At 40.1% G+C, this 19962-nt stretch overlaps 1 long non-coding RNA gene across 1 annotated transcript in view; it reads right to left on the bottom strand.

Annotated features, from left to right (window-relative positions):
* LOC124795348 overlaps positions 1-19962 on the bottom strand; it is a 189865-nt gene that overhangs the window by 42787 nt on the left and 127116 nt on the right. The window contains exons 2-3 of the long non-coding RNA XR_007016679.1: positions 18469-18594; positions 10839-10988 (exon numbers count right to left, since the gene is read on the bottom strand). This is a non-coding gene — a long non-coding RNA (uncharacterized LOC124795348). The remainder of the gene's footprint in view (positions 1-10838; positions 10989-18468; positions 18595-19962) is intronic.

Genomic DNA, 19962 nt, shown 5'->3' with positions numbered 1-19962 from the left:
CAATGGCCGAGTAAGTGCCACGAACCACACCGAATGTACGGTGGCTCCAATATTTAAGAGGCAGAGGTCGAGTCGAGACAGTAAGGTTTCGACATCTCTACCTCGGCCAGTAAGCACGGTGCCTCCCCACGAGGGGTTACGGACATCAAAATCTCCCAAAAGTAGGAAAGGTTTAGGGAGTTGACGAATCAGAGCAGCCAATGTGTTCAGGTGGACTGCACCATCTGGAGGAAGGTATACACTGAAGACAGTTATTTCCTGTGTCGCCCTTATCACGACAGCCACAGCTTCGAGAAGGATTTGAAGGGGCACGGGTTCACTGCATACTGTGTTCAGGACAGACACGAACTCTACCCGACACTATTATATTCGCTAGCTCTCGCGATATCCCCTATAGCCACGGACGGCAGCGGTTCGCATTGCCGGGAACCGGGTTTCCTGGAGGGCAATGCAGAAAGCAGGTGTAAAGCTCAACATTTGCAGTAGCTCAGCCAGACGGTGGAAAAAACCACAGCAATTCCACTGGAGGATGATGCTATCACGAGTCTGGGAAGGCACGAAGCATGCAAGGAGGGAGGTTACGCCTCAGGGTCACCTCCTGCCACCGACTGAGTATTTGTATCCATTCCTATTGTGGATGAGGCATCAGTGAGATGCAGGTCCTCGAGGGACGCTAAGATCTCCACCTCGTCCTCAGATGCAGAACTGATAGGGAGTGGTGGCGCTGCTGGGGGCACCGGAGGGTCCTTTTTCTCAGCAGACTTCTTTGTTCGCTTACCCTCTCACTTCTCTTTACGGGCCTACCGGGAGCACTTCTTCGAAGTAGCTTCCGGCACGGAGGAAGATCGTGAAGCTCTTCTACTAGCAGCTTTCGGCTGCCACTGGCGAGTATCTGCTGTGGCATTAGTGGAGACCTCGGGAGAGAGGGTCCCACTCGAGAGGAGCCGGAGGAGGCTGTCGCTTCTCCGGCTGGGGGCAGGAGACCGACGTCCCCTGCATTTGGGGGAGGGAGGGGGGCGGCCTCGCTCCCGAAGTAGGTACCCTGCGAGAACAGGAGGAGATTTTCCCCCTACCACGAGGAGCAGATGTATTCTGGTGGCCCGGACGGCCCACTGTTTGTGGCACAGAATGTGGCACGACTGGTATTTGTGTGACAGCAACAGTACTGTAGCTGCAGCATACGTAGATGTCAACCGAACGGAGTGTAATCGTTCAAACTTAAGTTGAGCTCTCGGTAAGTCAACCAGTTCAGGGTCTTTTACTCCACGATTTTCCACTCCTTTTGGAGTACTGTGCAGTCTGGTGAGCAGGGAGTCTTCTCTCCACAGTTAATACAAGCGAGGAGGTGCACACGGAGTATCCAAATGCAGTGGATGTCCGCAGTCTCGGCATGTGGCACTGCGAGTGCAGCGGAAGACACGTGCCCAAATTTCCAGCACTTAAAGCATCACATAGGGGGAGGGACGTACGGTTTAACGTCACAACAGTAAACCGTCACCTCGGCCTTTTCATTAAATCACCCTCAAAGGCCAAGATGAAGGCACCAGTAGCAACCCTGTTGTCTTTGGATCACCAGTAAACACACCGGATGAAATATACACCCCACTGTTCTAGATCGGCATGGAGCTCGTAGTCAGACTAACAGGAGGTCGTGAAGGAAAATAATCCCCTGGACCGTGTTGAGGATTTTAAGGGGATTGACAGAAACAGAAATATCACTCAGCCGGTTACAAGTGAGTAACACCCGGGACTGGGCTGGGGATGCTGTCTGAATCAAGACTGCACCACTTCTCATCTCAGATAGCGCTGTCACTTCCCCAAACTCATCCTCGAGACGTTCGACCAAAAATTGAGGCTTCGTAGGTAGAAAGGAGTCCACACGCATTCTGCAACAGACTAAATACTGATGCGAAAATGGCTCTCTTCTTTCTGTAGCCCTACATTCCTCCCATAGTGTAGCAAGGGAGGGAAATGATTTAGGATCATACCTGTCAGCATTGTAATCAATTTTGCCCTTCTTAGAGACTGCTGGCACTGTACGGTCACCAGCAAGAGATGACTTAGTCCGCTACATTGCGGGTCATCCACCCTATGCCACCGCCCACTCTGGTCAGGGGCTCTCCCCACGGGCACCACACAGCCACAGCGAAGGCCATATGGCACGATGGCCATTGGCGGGAGTCCTGATGCCCCAGGAAGACAGGCATCTACTCCTTGGCATATGTGGGGAGTTTACAGCTCAGGCATCAGCAGTGCCAGCCCTGCGTTGACAGGGGGCTACCACCAAATGGGTACATGATGGCTCCACTACAATGGACTTGCTACCGTGCTGGACATTGGGCACAGGGAAATCCAATATTGTTATGGGAGCAAAAGAGGACAGGAGACAAAGGAAGACAGCAACATATGCCGGAAAGTGTCCTCGCCCATTGCAGGTGGAGATGCAAAGCCGTGACGACAAGAGGTTCAGGAGATTGAATCTGAGGGCACTCTGGATAACTCGTGCACCGTGTAAGGCATCCTTCCCCATATGGCCTGCACTTCTGTATAATTTCGAAAGTGGTAGGTCAAACCATAAAATGGGACCTGAACTGATAAGGCTGAAAAGTGTGAGACTCCTTTTAGTCGCCTCTTACGATAGACAGAAATACCTCGGGCCTATTCTAACCCCCGGATCTGCAGGGGGGAGAGCAGAAGAAAGTACAACAATTAAAGTACTACTTTACATTTGGCCTGATGCTTACATTCAGCAAATTTAAATAACATTATGTTATGTTATGTCCAGAAACTTCACTTTTAACAAAAGAAAGAAAGGGCATGACTATTAAGGGTCAACTGTATAAAGTAGCTGATCTTAAGACTAGCACAGATAAAGTATGTAGGGAAGCAGCCTACTCACGCCGTATAAAATTCACATCAGTCTTTCCATTGTGTGCCAGCCACTCCACTGTAACTAGCTCCGACGTCAAAAATGTTGCGCAATACTTTAAAAATCAAGTAAATAACCTGAAACGTTTCTAGCATGTCAGGAGTAATACTAAATCAATGTGTTGAATATCAGTTCAATAACTTTAACCATTTTCGAAATTTGGATGTTTTTCTGTAAAAATCATTGGCGCAACAGAAAAGAGCTAGAAACTTACAAATTTATATTTAGATTCCTTTTTCATAATAATTTAGTAGAAACAGTATTCCGGATCTCACAAATTAAAATTTTAGTTGAAATTCATGGATTTCTGGTTTTTGTCTTAGAAATTAAGGAAGCAAGATAGATTAAGTAGGCGAATAAATAAAGCTAGGATGTTTAAATTTAAGTAGAAGGGAGATCCGCTATAATCATAAAGATGTGAGAAGTTTCAACTGAATAACTATAAAACTATAGCGATAGCGTATCTCCAAAGGGCAAGTTCAGAGCTCGTCTACTGCGTGTAGTGTAATTAAATTAATTCTCTCGCCCAAAATATTTGACTTCGCCACGTCAGACTTTTATTATGATTACTTACCTGTGTGCTGATTGCACATTTAACTTGAGAGCTTCATCGGCCATCAGCAAAGGAAGCAATGATTAATTCAATAACTTAAAGTGGTGCATTACTAGCCCAGCGGCTAGTCGGGAGAGCGGATTTGATCAGGCGTTCCCTTAGCCGTCCGCACCGAAGCTTCATATGTAAGAACGCTGCGCGAGAAAGGAAGGCCCCAGTTCTCTCCAGGCACTGAATAGCACACCATCTGTGCCGGGAGTCACGTCGCATCGGTATCATTGCTATAAACAGCCTCGGATGCCGTAATAAGTTAATCGGGATACGTGTAACCATGAAACTGTTTTCGAGTAAAGTGTTAATTCTGGGATGACTTTAATGATCTATCTTCAGTTTGCGCATGTCGTATTTTCACACGCCGCCGCGGGTCAGACATTCTACCATTATTTAGCGTGGCGTTTGATGAACATTATTGTCAAATTATAGAGAGCATTCACTTAAACATTTAATTTGAACAGTTATAGTTGCATCAGCGCATTAGACTCTAAACTGCTCTGGTAGTTGGATTGTGTGGATTCTTTTTGGTCTGTGACTTTCAGAATATAGTGAACATTTTAGAAAGAATAGTTTTTGATTATGAATCCCAGACAATCTCCTAATTCCTCAGAGCTATAAATGTATTTCTCAAATGAAGTGGGCACTAGGAATTCTAATTACAGGCTTCACGTTTTGCTAATCACTTTCTGGTTGCCATTATTGTAGTTAGAGAGCCAGTGTTGAGAACAGCAAACAACGGCATAAATACAAAATATTTATCACAATTATTTCCACCCGCTGCCCCACAAGTACTCTTATCAAGATGAACTCTGAAATCTTGCATTGCATAAAATTTAATTTCAAATTTTATTGCTGTGAACTAGAATCATCTATGACACGAAATTTCATGGATCAAGGCAAGTTCAACTGCAATCATCAGTTCAAAACCTAGTGACATTACAAAACTACAGTTTTGTTCTAACCACATACATGTTGAAAAGAAGCAAATACTAAAGAACTTGTCATTAATGCAAAACATATGTAAATAAGCCTACTCCCACACTGCTGAAGTTCAAAATAATCTTTTCGATCTATAAAGTTAGGTTAAGGAAATTATCGGCTACGTAATGAGTGTCATGCTAGCTGCTCAAGACAGTTTTCAGAAAAAGTGTTCAAAAGTATTTTGCATTACTCTCCCTCCCCCCCCCCCTCCCCACAATGAATCCATAGGCATCCAAGTCTATAACTGGTAGGTTAAGTCACCTCTAGTTAGTACTGCATGATCTGGGTACTTGTGCACTATCAACCACGGACTTTCTTTGAATGACTCTAGAAATGTCACGGCATATTCAAGTGGCTAGTAAAACATCCAGCAATTAACTTAGTTTCACCTACACCTGTTATAGGTGACCAGATAGCTTCACTGTTGTACTCCACTTCAACCTGAATAGAGACAATATTTTTGTCAACTGCAATGAACACTTCCCCTCCTGTGGCCTCTAATCTGTCTTTCCGATATACGTTCCATAACCAGGGTGTATACGGGGACAAGGAAAAAAAATTCCCGGATTATTCCCGGATATCCCGTTTAAAAAAATATGCTTTTTCCCGGGCGAAAATACACCTTTTCCGTGCTAAATGACAGTACGTTTTCCGTAGATTTTCCCTCGCAACTGTAAAACTTATCAATCCTTGGAATGGTTAATGTTTTATACAATCGCGTAGATCTTCCCGGAAAAAAAAAGAAAAGATGGGGCAGAGAAGTTTTGGAAAGACCTTTGTTTTGCAGCAACATATACGCTGCATATTTTCGTATTACGAAAGTATAAATTCGAATTGCACCAAACACAGCGCGTTAAGTTTCCGGAGCGTTGAAACCGAGGTTGATATGTGCTTTTGTAAGCGAGTCATATCTCAAGCCACGAGATCTCGCCAGACGACGACAGCAGCTATTCAGAGCATAGGACACATGTTTTAGTCAGCCAATAGCACCATCACTTGTTACATAGCACGAACACACAAGAGGAAAAGTTAACGGTTTACATTAATGTACACAGTACCGTATATCTACAAGAAAAGCTAAGCTTTCACATATAATATTGGTCTCTAAGATTAACACGCTACAACAGAAGTTAAGCTTTCACATGTAATATTGATCTTTTTTTGCGTGTGTTATACTTTAAGATACATCACACAAATATGCCAGTAAATTTAAAAGTATGACATAAATGTCTCAGGGCTCGAAATTTTTGTAAGTGGCTGGTCCTCAAATTGTTCAGTTTGGAACGCTCTGTGATTTAGATATCCATCCCTCTTTCTCACACGTAACATAATTCATCTTGGGTAAAAAGAAATTTACTTTGAAAGTAACGCTTTTCTAACCACCGTTCGCAATATTACCCGGAGACTGTTAGAAATAGGTTCGTTTTACCAGTTGCCAGAGAGCGCCAGAAAACAGACATTATTGTCCGTGTGCAACTGCAGTGGTGTAGGAAGTCCGCATGTTCGTGTGTATAAAGCACTAAGAGAGCTTAGATTACACCATCAAAGAAACAGGGCATCAGACGATACTCCAAAGAGCATCGGAATTTTGTAAACCATACTAAAACGCATAATTCAGCTTGAAGTGCAAATTGGCTTTTTCCAGATTCACGATGAAGCAGGTCCCATCTGATATTAAGCTTTTCATTGTGGTTTTTGGGATGTAAATTTTCTTGGAGTACCAGTACTATGCGATCTCATTTTTGGTTCTTTATTATGGCATAATGCCATACATGGCAAAAGATGATAACGTGAACCTGAAATTCAGCGAACAGTTGGAACTAGCCAATACTGTAGAATGAAACACTTCGTTTCAAATAAAATGATCGCCTCAGCGGAAAGATTAATCAAGCCAAATTTCTTTAGCGAACTTGCAAAAATATTGTTCTGCAAGGCGATTAATGCTTGACTGCTACTAACTTGGAAATAAAATAATGTATTTTAATCCACTTGATAGCTCACGGCCAAAGAAATCCGTTTTGTTTTCATGTGACGTGGGAGCTGTAAACGAAGAGAAGCAGCGAAATCACTTAACGTAAACATGGGTCACGTGCAGGTTAACCCCCTCCCCACTACAACTCAAACAGCCAAACTACAAGTAGCGCCGTAGCGGGGAGCGGGAGAAGGTACTGCTTATACGCGAGTCAAATGTGCACACACCGCTGGCAATTGGTCAAACGAACCTAATGTGAACAGTTGTGACGTCATGCTCATAGGAAGCAGTTCATTGTTACGAAGAATTACAGTCTGCGCCCTATGGCCTTTTTCATACTTTTGCTATTTGCAGACGCTTGTGCGTGCACGGGGTTTCGTTGTAAATTGCACATTTCCTTTGCCACAAAATTTTTTTTTCCCTCTCGTTTATATTTTATTGCTGCAGTATCATTCTCCAGTAGCAGGATACAGTAACGATCTTTGCTAGAAAATCAATTCTGCAGTCAAAATTACAAAAATTTAACCGAAAGCTAAAACAATGAAAAATTCCCGGAATTCCAAAAAATTCCCGGGTTTTTCCCGGTTTTCTCCCGGATGAAAAAATTCCCGGGTTTTTCCCGGATTTCCCAGGTCGTATACACCCTGATAACCGGCTAAGTATCTCAGAGCTTTCCACTTCAGGTTTCAGCCAACTCTGGGTCCCAAGAATAATTTTAGCACGCGAGCTTTCCTGGGGAGCAGTAATCTCGGGAACTTTTTTTACGAATACTTTGACGGTTATTCTGAAAAAAGTTTGACAGTTGAAGTGTCTACTCTAAACATGGTCTGACTTCCTTTGCTACATATCGATTAGCGAGTGTTCATCTGAGTACATCAGACTACCGTTAGCCTAAAAAACATTCATGTGCACTCCACAAGTACTCTGCTACCAGACTAGTTGCTTCCTTTGTGTAGTGCACTCCTGACCTATCAATGGGAGTCCTACAAACCCCCACCCAATAATGCAGCCAAGACCATCACAGAGTCCATTCGAAACATTTTGAGCTTGTATTCCATCTCTAATTACTTAGATGTTGGGAGGATGTTAAAGCCCTACCTACCTACCTACCCACCCACCTTCCTGCTTTCTTTCTTTCTTTCTTTCTATTCTGAAAAAAATAATATTACTGCTACATATTAATCTACTATATGTTATGTTGTTTGAAAAATTGAAGTAACTTGACTCTTTTCAGTATCAGAGGTTGAACAAGGTTCTTCCGTAAGTTGAATCTTACAATTTCTCTTCCAAAAATATGCTGCTCAACACCTTTGATATGGTTGTGGGTTATTTTAGGTCCTCATGAAAAAATTAAAAATTATTATCTGTTGAAGAGAGAATCCATGCTTTGAGGATTATTTTGGAAATAAAAGCTATTCCTTTTCCTTCATGTGATATTCGATATAACGGTTGTGTTTTTTTATTATTTATTTTTTTTATTACAATATAAACAACAAAGATGCAAGTATACTTTTTGTCCTGTCCAGATGGTTTTACGTAAAGCTATGACATTTTTTATTTACTTATTTATTATTTTAACAATTCTTATGCTACTGAGCAGATAAACACAAAACATCACATAGTTTGGATGATAAATAAAGAAATGGTCCTTTATCTCCAAAATATTAGCACATGTTTCACGCCATCACATTGTTAAAAATGACAGAACTTTAAAACTTTGACATGCCATAAAATGGAAACAGAGGGGAAACTAAGTGTTATAATTTGCTATGGTTACTTATCTCCATGAAGAGAACAAATTCGCAAAGTTTCATGCAAATCTATGATGGTAGGTGAGAAAATGATTTTTTGTAAATGAACAATGGATGATTCATATGTAATTCAATTAGCAAAGTGATACTTATCAATCAGTGATCGCATGAAGACTGGTTCAGTGGCTCAATGGCTGCATCCTGTACTACAGTCCAGAGGATCCTGAGTCCTTGGAACTGTTTTTCCCCACTTGCCACTCCTTTCACATCTGGCAATGTTTGTTAATTCGCAAAATGCTGAGTTGTTGAAGTTTATGATTAAAAGTAAAAATATGAAACAGTATTAGTTAGGAGAAGAGTTTACGAAGAAATTTCAATGCCACCACAAAATGAATCAGAAGTCACGTTGCAATGAGGGCAGTGTTTATTAACTACATATTTGCATGAAAACAGTTGAAAAATTGAAAAAGATTTACGAAGGGTCTGAAATCCAATTTTCTTTTCATATTTTTAGCTCTAGTTCTTGACTATGTACTTTAAATATTATCAATCTCCATGTTTTGCAAACAAGCACTTGCTTTTATTTAATGTTTGTATTCAAGGCACTCTAATCTCCTTTTCTAAAACTGGTATTTCACATTGAGAACAATTGTGTGTGCGTGTGTGTGTGGGGGGGGGGGGGCATAGGCCCTATCACAGAATCCCAGCTTGCATGTTGCTCATTTGTCTATCAATAGAGGTTACATTCAGTTCAAAACACATGAAGTACTGCTGTCACAGCTATCTTACATTACCATTCTTACCAGCTCAATGTGAACACACTCTCCTACATCTTAATTTTCACTGTCATCAACAAGGACAACAACATTTTCGTTTGAAGTTACAATTGTCTTCTCATTTACTGATATTGACAATGAAATGCAACCTTCAGAGTTATTTCAATTTTTTCAGAACACGGAATGAACAACGACATAATGAGTAACATTATACACTATCTTTTAAACAGCAAATTTGTCTCAAAAAATTAATCCGAGCATATTAATATGTATATAAGCCATCATGTGTAGATTCGGAATGAAAATCCACATCAGTATCACAACAGTTGGAAATAAGAAAAAATTGTTGCTTCAGGGCTGCAATCAGCTACTGTCCACTTACTGTAACAGCAGGCCTGACAAATTACTGCCTCTAGTTTCATGGCATTCAGCCTTGAAAAGTTTTGACAAGTGTTTTTGGGTGATTTTACACACTACATGTAATTACTTAAAGATGGAATGTAATATAAGGGGCATTCAAAAAGAAACAAGTTGGAGGCATAATTACAGAAACATGTTAGAAGTATTGACCCTTGCTATTGTGACACAAGGCGGTGAGTGGGTGTCTCATAAAATTCCCGGAGCTGCAATGTTAAGCAGTTCCACACATACAGCTGGACGTTGTCATCCAAGGTGAATTGTTTGCCCCTCAGAGCCTTTGTAAGCAGACCAAAAATGGCATAATTTCAGGGAGAAAGGCCCAGACTGTGTGGAGGGTGGCCAGGAGCCTCCCATTTGAATTTCTGCAGGAGTGCCGCGACTGTGTTGGCCACATGAGGCTTTGCATTGTCGTGGAGCAGAATAACCCCACAGGTGAGACTGCCTAGTTGTTTCGATTTGATCGCTTGGTGAAGGGTAGTCAATGTTTAAGAGTAATGCTGGGCATTCACCGTTGTCCCGTGCTGCAGGAAGTGAATCAGAAGGGGGCCATTTTTGGTCACCTTAAAAAGGCTCTGAGGGGCAAACGATTCACCTCGGACGACGACGTCCAGCTTTACATACGGAACTGGTTAACATCACAGCCCTGGGAATTTTATGAGCCAGCCATTCACCACCTTGTGTCACAGTAGGACAAGTGTCTCAACAACCAGCGTCAATACTTCTAAGATACAAGTACTGGTTTCTGTAATTATGCCTCCAGCTTGTTTCTTTTTGAACGCCACTTATAATTGTAAAGGGTTGCAATTATATCTTGTCATGTGTGAATGCTTTCTTGGTTCTTTTCTCTACATTGTCATAACAAGTTTTCAAATTTTTCTAGTTATGATTTGTCCCTATGTCCTGTGAGTTAAAGTTAATGGCAACTTCTTAGCACATCTTTCCTTTGTTGGCCATAGTAACTTCATCAGTCTTTTTTTATTTTTTTTTTTTTTTGCTGACTTTGTATGGTTTCAATACAGTTTCCAGGAATAAGTCATTTTCAACTGTAGATTAGTTTCTGCTTATTTTCCTCCATCTTTACACCAAGACAATGTCAATAATATATACTGTGAAACTAAAATGCACAGTTAGTAACTGCAGCCAAAGCTCCATAACTGTTTTGATAGCTAATTTTAATGGTGTTGCAAAGTGCGTTTCATGCTAATTTAGATCATCTCGTTCAGTTGATCCAAGTTTAGAGTTCCACAACAGAGTGGATTCCTGAATGTAAGTTCAATTTATGAACTAAGGCCAAAAGTGAACCCCCATCACCAATGTTTATACAAAATCAGCCAACTGTTTCATAATTAAATCTTTTAGATCATTAACTACAAATTATACTATTTACCCCTTAAAAACTCACCAATGAGCCACTGGAGGACAGCAATACTCTTTTCAGGTGGTTCATATACGTGTCTCACAAGCATCTAGATGACAACAGTTTGTATGTGTTCTTTCTGCACAATTGTCTCTGGCACAACACAATGCAGAAGTTTCTGGAAACGCTTTATAGCTGTGCATAGAAAACAGTACAGTTACTAAGAATGTACTTCTCTAACATAACATTATAACAATTTCGTATCATTATTGTACAAAAAACAGTGGGTTTATTTGTGTTTTAACCATACTTGCTGCAACATTCATGTGCTACCTTTAGTAGGTTTTTACTCATTATTCTATCTCTAGTATTGTCGAGAGTAGTTTCCTGCTGTTAGTTTTATATGTACCATACTTTACACAGCCTGTCAAGGCTTCTGATTCCGTTTTCTTGTTTACTATAACATTAGACATGTTAAAACACTTATTTTGTTTGCTGCTGCTGTTTCAATAGTTACATAAGCATTTTATTTTATCATGAAAACACAAGGTTCCCGCTGTCAGCTTGTGTGTTATTGTAGCTAAAAATAAAACTGCAACAACTGTACTACAAAAAAAAAAAAAAAAAATACATTCTACCAGTGGCTGAAAACCAATAAACATTCCAGACAGGCAGATGAAATGGGCTAACAGTGGCAACTGACTAATTCACTAATAATTTTGTTTCTTATTCAAGTTTGTCTATTTCTTTCATCTCTGTGCATTACTACAACTATTCTACTAAGGTGCATGAAAGAAGTGACAAATGTTAGGGATAAGAAATGGTAACTTTGATTACGTCAGTGGCCCAAATTTCAAATTCTTTCATCTAACACAGAGAGAGGAAGCTATAAGTAGACTGCATATATATATATATATATATATATATATATATATATATATATATATATATATATATATAAATTAAAATAAAAAAATAAAAAGGAAAAAGAAAATGAAAAAAAAGAGGATCATTGTCAAATATTAAGAACACTTGATTATTGCTGAAAAGTAAGCACTACAACTAGCCATTAATGAAATGAAGATACATTGGAATAGCAGATATGGAGAAATGGGACAAGGTATACCAGGAGTAGGCAGAGGGCTGTAGGTAGGACACTGGCAGCATCTGCATCTACACCCACACTCCGCCAAGTCTTTGTGCCACTACTAGTTATTCCCTTTTCTGTTCCACATGCAAATAGAGTGAGGGAAATATGACTGCATATTTGCCTCCATAAGGACCCTAATTTCTCTTATCTTTGTGGATCTTATGCAAACTGTACATTGGCAGTAGTATGATAGCTCTGCAGGCAGCTTCTAATGCTGCTTCTCTAAATTTTATCAACAGTGTTTTGTGAAAAGAAAGTTGTCTTCCTTCCAGGGATTCCCACTTGAGTTCACAAAGCATCTCAGTAATATTTGTGTGTTGATTGAACCTACCTGTAACAATTCTAGCAGCAAGCCTCTGAATTCCATTGATGTCTTCCTTTAATCAACCCTGGTGCAGATCCTAAACATTCAAGTAGTACTCAAGAATGGGTCACCCGAGTATTCTATACACAGTCTCATGAGTTACACTTTCTCAAAATTCTCCCAATAAACCACAGCAGACCATTCGCCTTCACTACTGTCCTCACATGCTGATCCTATTTCATATCACTTTGCAGCACTACACCTATATATTTAATCAACATGTGTGTCAAATACGACACTACTAATGCTGCATTCAAACATTAAGAGTTCTTTTTCTGCTACTCACCTGTATTAATTTACATTTTTCTACATATAGAAAGCAAACTGTCATTTAGCACATCTACTAGAAATTTAGCACACCTACTAGAAATTCATCCAAGTCATCTTGTACCCCGCTAGAGTTACTCCACAATGACACCTTCCTGTGCACCACAGTGTCATTTGCACACAGTCGCAGATTCCTGCTAGCCCTGTCCGCCAGATCATTTATGTATTTAGAGAATAAGAGTAGTTCTACCACATTTCCCTGGAGTACTCCTCTGTCTCTGATGGACACTTTCCATTGAGGACAGTGTACTGGGTCTACAACTTAGGAAGTCTTTTGAGCCACTCACATATTTGAGAACCTATTCTGTATGCTTACACCTTTATTAATAGTCTCTCTCCAGCGGGACACAATATCAAATGCTTTCCAGAAATCTAGAAATACAGAATCTACTTGTTGCTCATCATCCAGGGTCCACAGTATATCATGTGAGAAAAGGGCAAACTGAGTTTCATATGTGAGATGCTTTCTAAACCCATGCCGGCTTGTGGAAAGGAGCTTTTCAGACTCAAGGAAATGTATTATTCTCCAACTCTGAATATGTTCAAGAATTCAGCAGGAAACCAATATTAAGTACATTTGTCTGTAATTTTGGGAGTTTATTCTTTTAGTCTACTTACATACAGTCACCTGTACATTTTTCCAGTCATTTGCACCTTTGCACCAGGCCAGAGATTCGCAATAAATACAAGCTAAGTAAAGTGGCCAATGCTGTAGAGTATGCTATGTAAAACTGAACTGGGATTATATCTGGTCCTAGAGATTCAACCCTTTCAGTTGCTTCTCTATGCATGGTATACCCATTACTATGTCCTACTATGAGCCTATATGACAGTCAAATGAAGATATGTTTGCACAATCCTCCTGCATGGATGACTTATTAAATACGAAATTTAAAACTTCAGCTTTCCTTATGCCTTCTTCTACTGCTACATCAGACTGGATGGCGGCCTTCAACCCGCTTAGCGATTTTACACAGGATAAGAATTTTCCTGGCTTCATGGCAACATCTTTCGTTAAGGTATGAAAGTGGAAGTTGCTTTACACTTCTCGCTGTGACCTTATTTTACAGGGTAATAATGGAAATTGCTATATGCTCTGCATTTGGATCTTTTTACAGATGCACACATTTCTATAAATTTTTACCACTCCTCATTTGAACCGAGAGTGCAACAGTCTGTGCTTCCTCAGCATTTTCATAATTTCGTTATTAAATAATGATGGATCTTTTCCATCCTTAATCCACATCTTTGACACGTGCTTCTCCACACCATGAGTTGCAATCAGTTTCAACTTTGCCCATAATTCCTCTATGTCCACCATTCATTGTCTAAATAGGATGATAACAACTACATATCTGCTCTTTCAAGCAAAAATACTCTTCTAGCTTTCTTTATGAAATTATTAACTTCAGTGACCTTTGCTGCTATGATATCATGATCACTAATCCCTGCCTCTATATTGACACTGTCAATAAGGTCATGTCTGTTTGTACTTACAAGGCCTGAATCATTTCCATTGCACATGGGCTGTCAAGCTAGCTGCTCAAGTCAGTTTTCGGAAAACCAGTGCAAGAGTATTTCACAAGATTGTCTGTCCATACCACCAGCAACGAATCCACAGACGCCCCAGTCTATATTCAGCAGGTTAACATCACATCGATCTAACAATGCTCGAATTAGTAATTTCCGTGCTATTGAACTTAGACTTTCCTCGGATGATCTAAGACTGTCGCAACACATTCAGGTAGTCAAAAAAAAAAAAAGAAAAAATACAATAATTAACTTAGGTCCACCTACACCTATTCCTCGCATTCAGATAACTTTGCAGTTAGACCCAATTTCTACCTCAATAGAAACTATATTTTTGTTGACTGCAACAACAATCTATCCTAGTATGTCATCTAACCCACGGTTTTTTATATAAATTCCATGTCTTGCTAAATATTTCACAGACTTCTACTTTGCGTTCAGTCACCTTTTGGTTCGAAGAACTTAAATGTGACAACTTATAACACTAATGTGCCGTGAAACATGTTAATGTTACCCTCTGAGAGGATTTCAAAGTTTGACAGAGCATGTGTCTAATGGAAAAGGGTATCGGACTATAATTTCAAATTTTGTGCAGTTGACAATAAAACTAAACGGGCCTTGACCTTGGCAGTTAACAGAAGTGGTAGAACTATAAGTGAATGAAAAAACATGAACAGGCGCCAGCCTAATTAGGTACCTTAATTTGGAAATACATATTTGAGAAAATATGTTTATTAGTTACTGAATTTACTTTTTTGAGACTTCCCTTTGAATAGCAAACAGGATACAAACAGACACAGTGCACTCTGCACTGTGTGTAGTAGCAGTTACCAATAACACACGCACCAGTAAATTATGGGGAGCAAAACTGCACCGAGTTCATACTAATGACAGCCACGATCAATAGCATTACTTAATCAAAATACTGAAACATCACTGCATGAAGTGCAGAACTAATTTTGGACATGAGGGACTTCTATCTTGACTGACATGAATAACACAAATAAAGATGAATAACATCTTAAATGCACTGATTAAGCTCCTCTGCTTATAGCAGTTTTGCTTAATAACAATAATAGTTCATTTTTTTCTTAATAGGAGGACAATATGATGGGGACTGGTATAGTTCCATTAGCCAAGGTTCTTTGATTATTGCAAAAGTAAAAAACTACACTGTCTTTGAAAATGTTCATAACTTCACTTCTAACAGTACTACCGCAAATCAGTTCATTAAAGATTTATAGGTACTTGTATTTTAATCACCTGTGAAGCAGGTATTCTTGGCAATAGTATTGACAACACACTCTTGCACTGTAATACTACAAAACTATATTTTATGATAAACTAAGGATACTTTAGCAAAAACCTATCCAACATCACTTTTATGGTTTTAGCTTTTTTGTATTTAAACTTCCTACCTTAATAATTTCACTTGGAGTAGTCCATACACAAAGCATCCAAATTTTACTCTTACTTTAATTTTTTCCTACTCCTTTTACTTTAGACCAAATATCACTTTTAAACACATGAATGCCAGAATTGTTCATTTAAATCAGGATAAGCTACTCAGTTTTAGTAGCACTTTGGTGAGGACCCCGCATAGGTTCGTGATTAGGACTGAAGTTACGGTTTGAAACACGAATTGATGTTTTATGTGATTATTATTGAAACAACACAAAAATTAACTGGTCCACGCCAATATATATTACTTAACTGAATGTATGAAGTCTGTGAGGCAGTGGCGAAGATTAGTGGCAGGCGAAATGGCAGCTGACTGTACTCACGGCTCTTGATGCGCGAATGCTCTATAAAATCTCTTCTTGGCATCGGATTTTCAACATATTAGAGCCATTACACTATTCTGTGAATACCAAGTAATAGCCAGACCCACATCGAAGGCAAATCCCTTATAATGCAGCTTCCAATTGCCTCTCTTAGCACGATCGAAGTGTATCGTGCTAAGGCTAGCCACACATTGCGTGTCATTCACACAAAGGAGCCACTCAGTTCGACCACCAAACTTACCTTTTACATCACGCCGTGCCACTTTCGTTGCAGAGGGACTTCCCTACAGCATTTACATGTTACAAATACAAGTGCCCTAAGTGTGGATCAGCTTTTAACAAACAAAACTTTCATAAACATATTCATATTACAATAATTTAAAATTACAACATATTCTTTTGCTTTTTTTCATATATACATATCATAACTCTACTTTTCTTGCCATACATCAAGGAGTTCAAACAACACAGAATGCACACTTCATAAATTGCAGATACACAGTTACTTAAAATAAACCTATTCCTAACTGATGTAAGTGTTACAAACTTTCCTGGAGGGCAGCAAATTCAGGAACTGTGTTACAAATGCTTCAGCAATTTACCGTTAAAAGTTTGACTGTCACAGTGTCTTTAATTTGTACACAGTCTGATTTCACTCTCCATGTATCAAATGGTGAGCGTTCAGAGAATCTCAAAATATCACCTAAAAAATCCCCTACGTGCACTCCACAAGTACTCTCCTGCCTGAGCAGCTGTTTCCTTCGTGCAGTGCACAGCTGATCTGTCATGAGGAGTTCGACAACTCTCTACCCCCTTAATGCAGGTCCAAAAATCTGCAACCGAGACTGGCACGGAATCGACAGAATCTTTGGTCGAGATCCTCTACTCGGTTCCAAACTAAAGCACACCCATCAACTCCGGGTACCACGCCGAAAAACTGTGAGCTGGTTACACCCTGCAACGGAGGGCACCAGTCTTCACCACTTGTGCCAGTCGCCAGTACAAACTACGGATGGCCTCAAATCCCAAACGACAGATGTCATCGGTGCAGATGTGAGCCACAACTTGCAGACAACGGTACCACGCACCCTCGACGGGGCCTTCTCCGCACCTCGGATGAGACGTACCGAGTAAATATCAGACTTCTTTCTAGCCCTGGACCCTATCCCTATTTCCCTCACCTCTATTCTGCTCCATAACGTGCTTAACATTGGACCTCCATAACTAGCAAACACCTGTCCCTGTATGCCTGCTCGAACCCTTCTGCAGGCGCGGCCACCTGTTCACTCACAGTGTGAGTGGGTAAGGCCAGAAGGCCAGCCTTCATACTGCCACTCTGCCTCGAGTGATGCGAACATGTTACAACCCACCACACACCTTGTGGTGGGGGCGGATCCCTCGTGCCTCACTGCGAGGTGGGTCTGGATCAGTCCACGGACGAAATGAGAGACACCTGAGATGTTCCATTTGATGCGCCATATTATCCATAACTGCTACACCCTGAGGCAACAGCATGAAGATGACTGACCATGGCCAGAAGCATCTTCAGCTGTTCATGAACTGCAGCCAGCTCCTTCTGCGTATGCAAGCAGCATTGCACACATCCTATCCACCCTAATATTACTAACCTCAGAATTAACTACAAAACTAAATATGTAACCTGCTGGATTACTGGTGTGTCACTAATGGAGGAATGTGCCTTACTGAACTGTGCTGCTGTTCAAGTACCTTCAGAACAGCAAATAATTCTCCATTACAGAGACAAGAAAACAAACAAATAGTTCAGGGGACAGACTGGAACAGAAGACAGCCACGAGCACAAAGAGAATGAAATAGCGATGGATGGAACACATAATGGGATCAGTGGTTGGTAAATGGATGAAGGAACACTCTGCCAAGAAGGCAATGCAATGGAGAGAGGGTAGAAAACATTAAAAAACAGCTAAAGACCATAATGTATGAAGATGCCTAGTTTGGCCTTCATATTATCAGGAGGAGGAGGAGGAGGTGGTGGTGGTGATAGACGAGGACAATGACAATGAATTTGCTACTGGTGATGAATTTGTAGGTCTGACAAAGTAAAAAGCCTATTACCATGGTGCCATCTACATTCTAACTTTGCCTTAAGTGCACTGACCTCTGATGAGCTTTCATTCAATGTTTGAGATGGGACTGCATCATCTGATTGCAGTCTGATGCCCTACCTACTTGGTAATCTTATTTTAACATGGATGTTAAACTTGCAACTTGTCTTCAGTATGCAAGGAATTGCTTCATGTCTTTTCCATTCTCACCCCCATGTTGTCAATTCTTGGTATGTAAGTGAAACATCCTACCTCGAGGATAAGGTGGGTACCTGTGAATAGTCACTTCTCCACCTCTACATTGTGCAATATTTCAACACTTGAACAGTCACTAAGTTAACACCATTTATTTTTGGAAACCAGACTACAATATATGAAAATCAATTAAAAATGATTTTGGCACATACAGAAGATGGAAAATTAAAATAGCACTTACAAAGTGTGGCTCTTGTTAAAACACGGAGGAGGATAGTAATTTCAACATCACTCAGACCAGTCTCTTTTTCTGATAGTTCTTCAAGTTTCTTGTCAAATTCTGTTGCCACGTACTTGTATCCTGCACCTGCAAAACAATGTTTATTGCATTAATAGTCATATAAAGTATACTGATGTCGATAAAGGAAAGAAACAATTTAGGTCCTCTGAGAATATTTCAAAGGTCAAAGAAAATATAGCAGGAAGGAATATGATAATGTTACATTTTAGCAACTAATTATCGAGACGCTTAGAGACACCTTTGGTGGATAAGGACAGAAAATAAAAAGCAACCATGGCCACTCCAAGGTAACCATCTCAGCATTTGAGCTACACGATTCAGGGAAAGATTGATTAACCCTAGATCTGGGAGGTCAGATTGGGATCTGTGTCTCATTCTTGCACAGTATGGGTCCAAAACCTTAACCATTGCCCTCCCCCCCCCCCACCCCCCCACCCCCCATACCCCTTTCTCACATAACTGACTATGATAACATTAATAAAACACTTCCCCTGATGTTAAAATATGGCAACCAGTGCCAACACACAAAGGAAATTACTATCTATAAGCTGAATAGAAAAGAAAAAAGTGAATGCCAACACAAGATAGAAGAAGAATCACTTCTTAAAGAATGAAACGCAAACTCTAGCAGAGAAAATGAAAACACAATGAATCACTGACTTTCAGAACTGGTGGCTTTCTTCTCATGAGTAAATAAGATAAGAAACATTAACAGAATTCACACATAATTTAAATGTGAACTGAACTTATGACTAAGCATGACAAACATGTTGAATGAAAATATGTGTGATTCTTAATAGTCATAGTATCTATTGGCCTTGTATTCATTAAGATAAATATGCAAGGTTAGTTTTACAAGTAGTACAGGGAGATAGGAGGGGAGTGCACAAAGGAATAAAGTTTAAGGTAAATCATCCCACTAATAGCGAGGTTATCAGAGATAGAGGGCTGCAAGAACTGGCATGTCATTCTTGTAATCAGACAATATAATTATTATAGCAAAGCTAATGTGCACTGGGGAGTCTTCTTAACGGAGTTAGCATACAGGCCTCTGAAGACAAGATACAAACATTTAGCTACAACATACACTGCTTCATTTCCCTGAATTCAAATTTGTCCTCGTACTTTGCATGATAAAATCCCTAATTTGTATGTGGATAAGGGAGTTTTGAATGATCTAGCCATCATTCTCTGGTGGGTACATATTATGAATGGTTTTATGAAGTCTCTGTACCAGAATAGACAAGAAAGTTCACGAAAGAACAACATTTTATTTGGTCTCACATCGGAGTAATATGCAGCCTCAAAAAAAGAGGTAATCAATTTGGAAAGAAAGCTTTACATCTATATAACAGGGAAAAGAATACAGTAGCAGAGGGACTTTTTGCAGTCTCTCTTGTATCCATGCAAATTTTTACAAAATTTTTTTTGTCT

The sequence above is a fragment of the Schistocerca piceifrons genome, chromosome 4, assembly GCF_021461385.2.
Source record: "Schistocerca piceifrons isolate TAMUIC-IGC-003096 chromosome 4, iqSchPice1.1, whole genome shotgun sequence".
Taxonomy (NCBI): domain Eukaryota; kingdom Metazoa; phylum Arthropoda; class Insecta; order Orthoptera; family Acrididae; genus Schistocerca; species Schistocerca piceifrons.
This window is presented reverse-complemented; position numbering and strand designations above follow the sequence as displayed.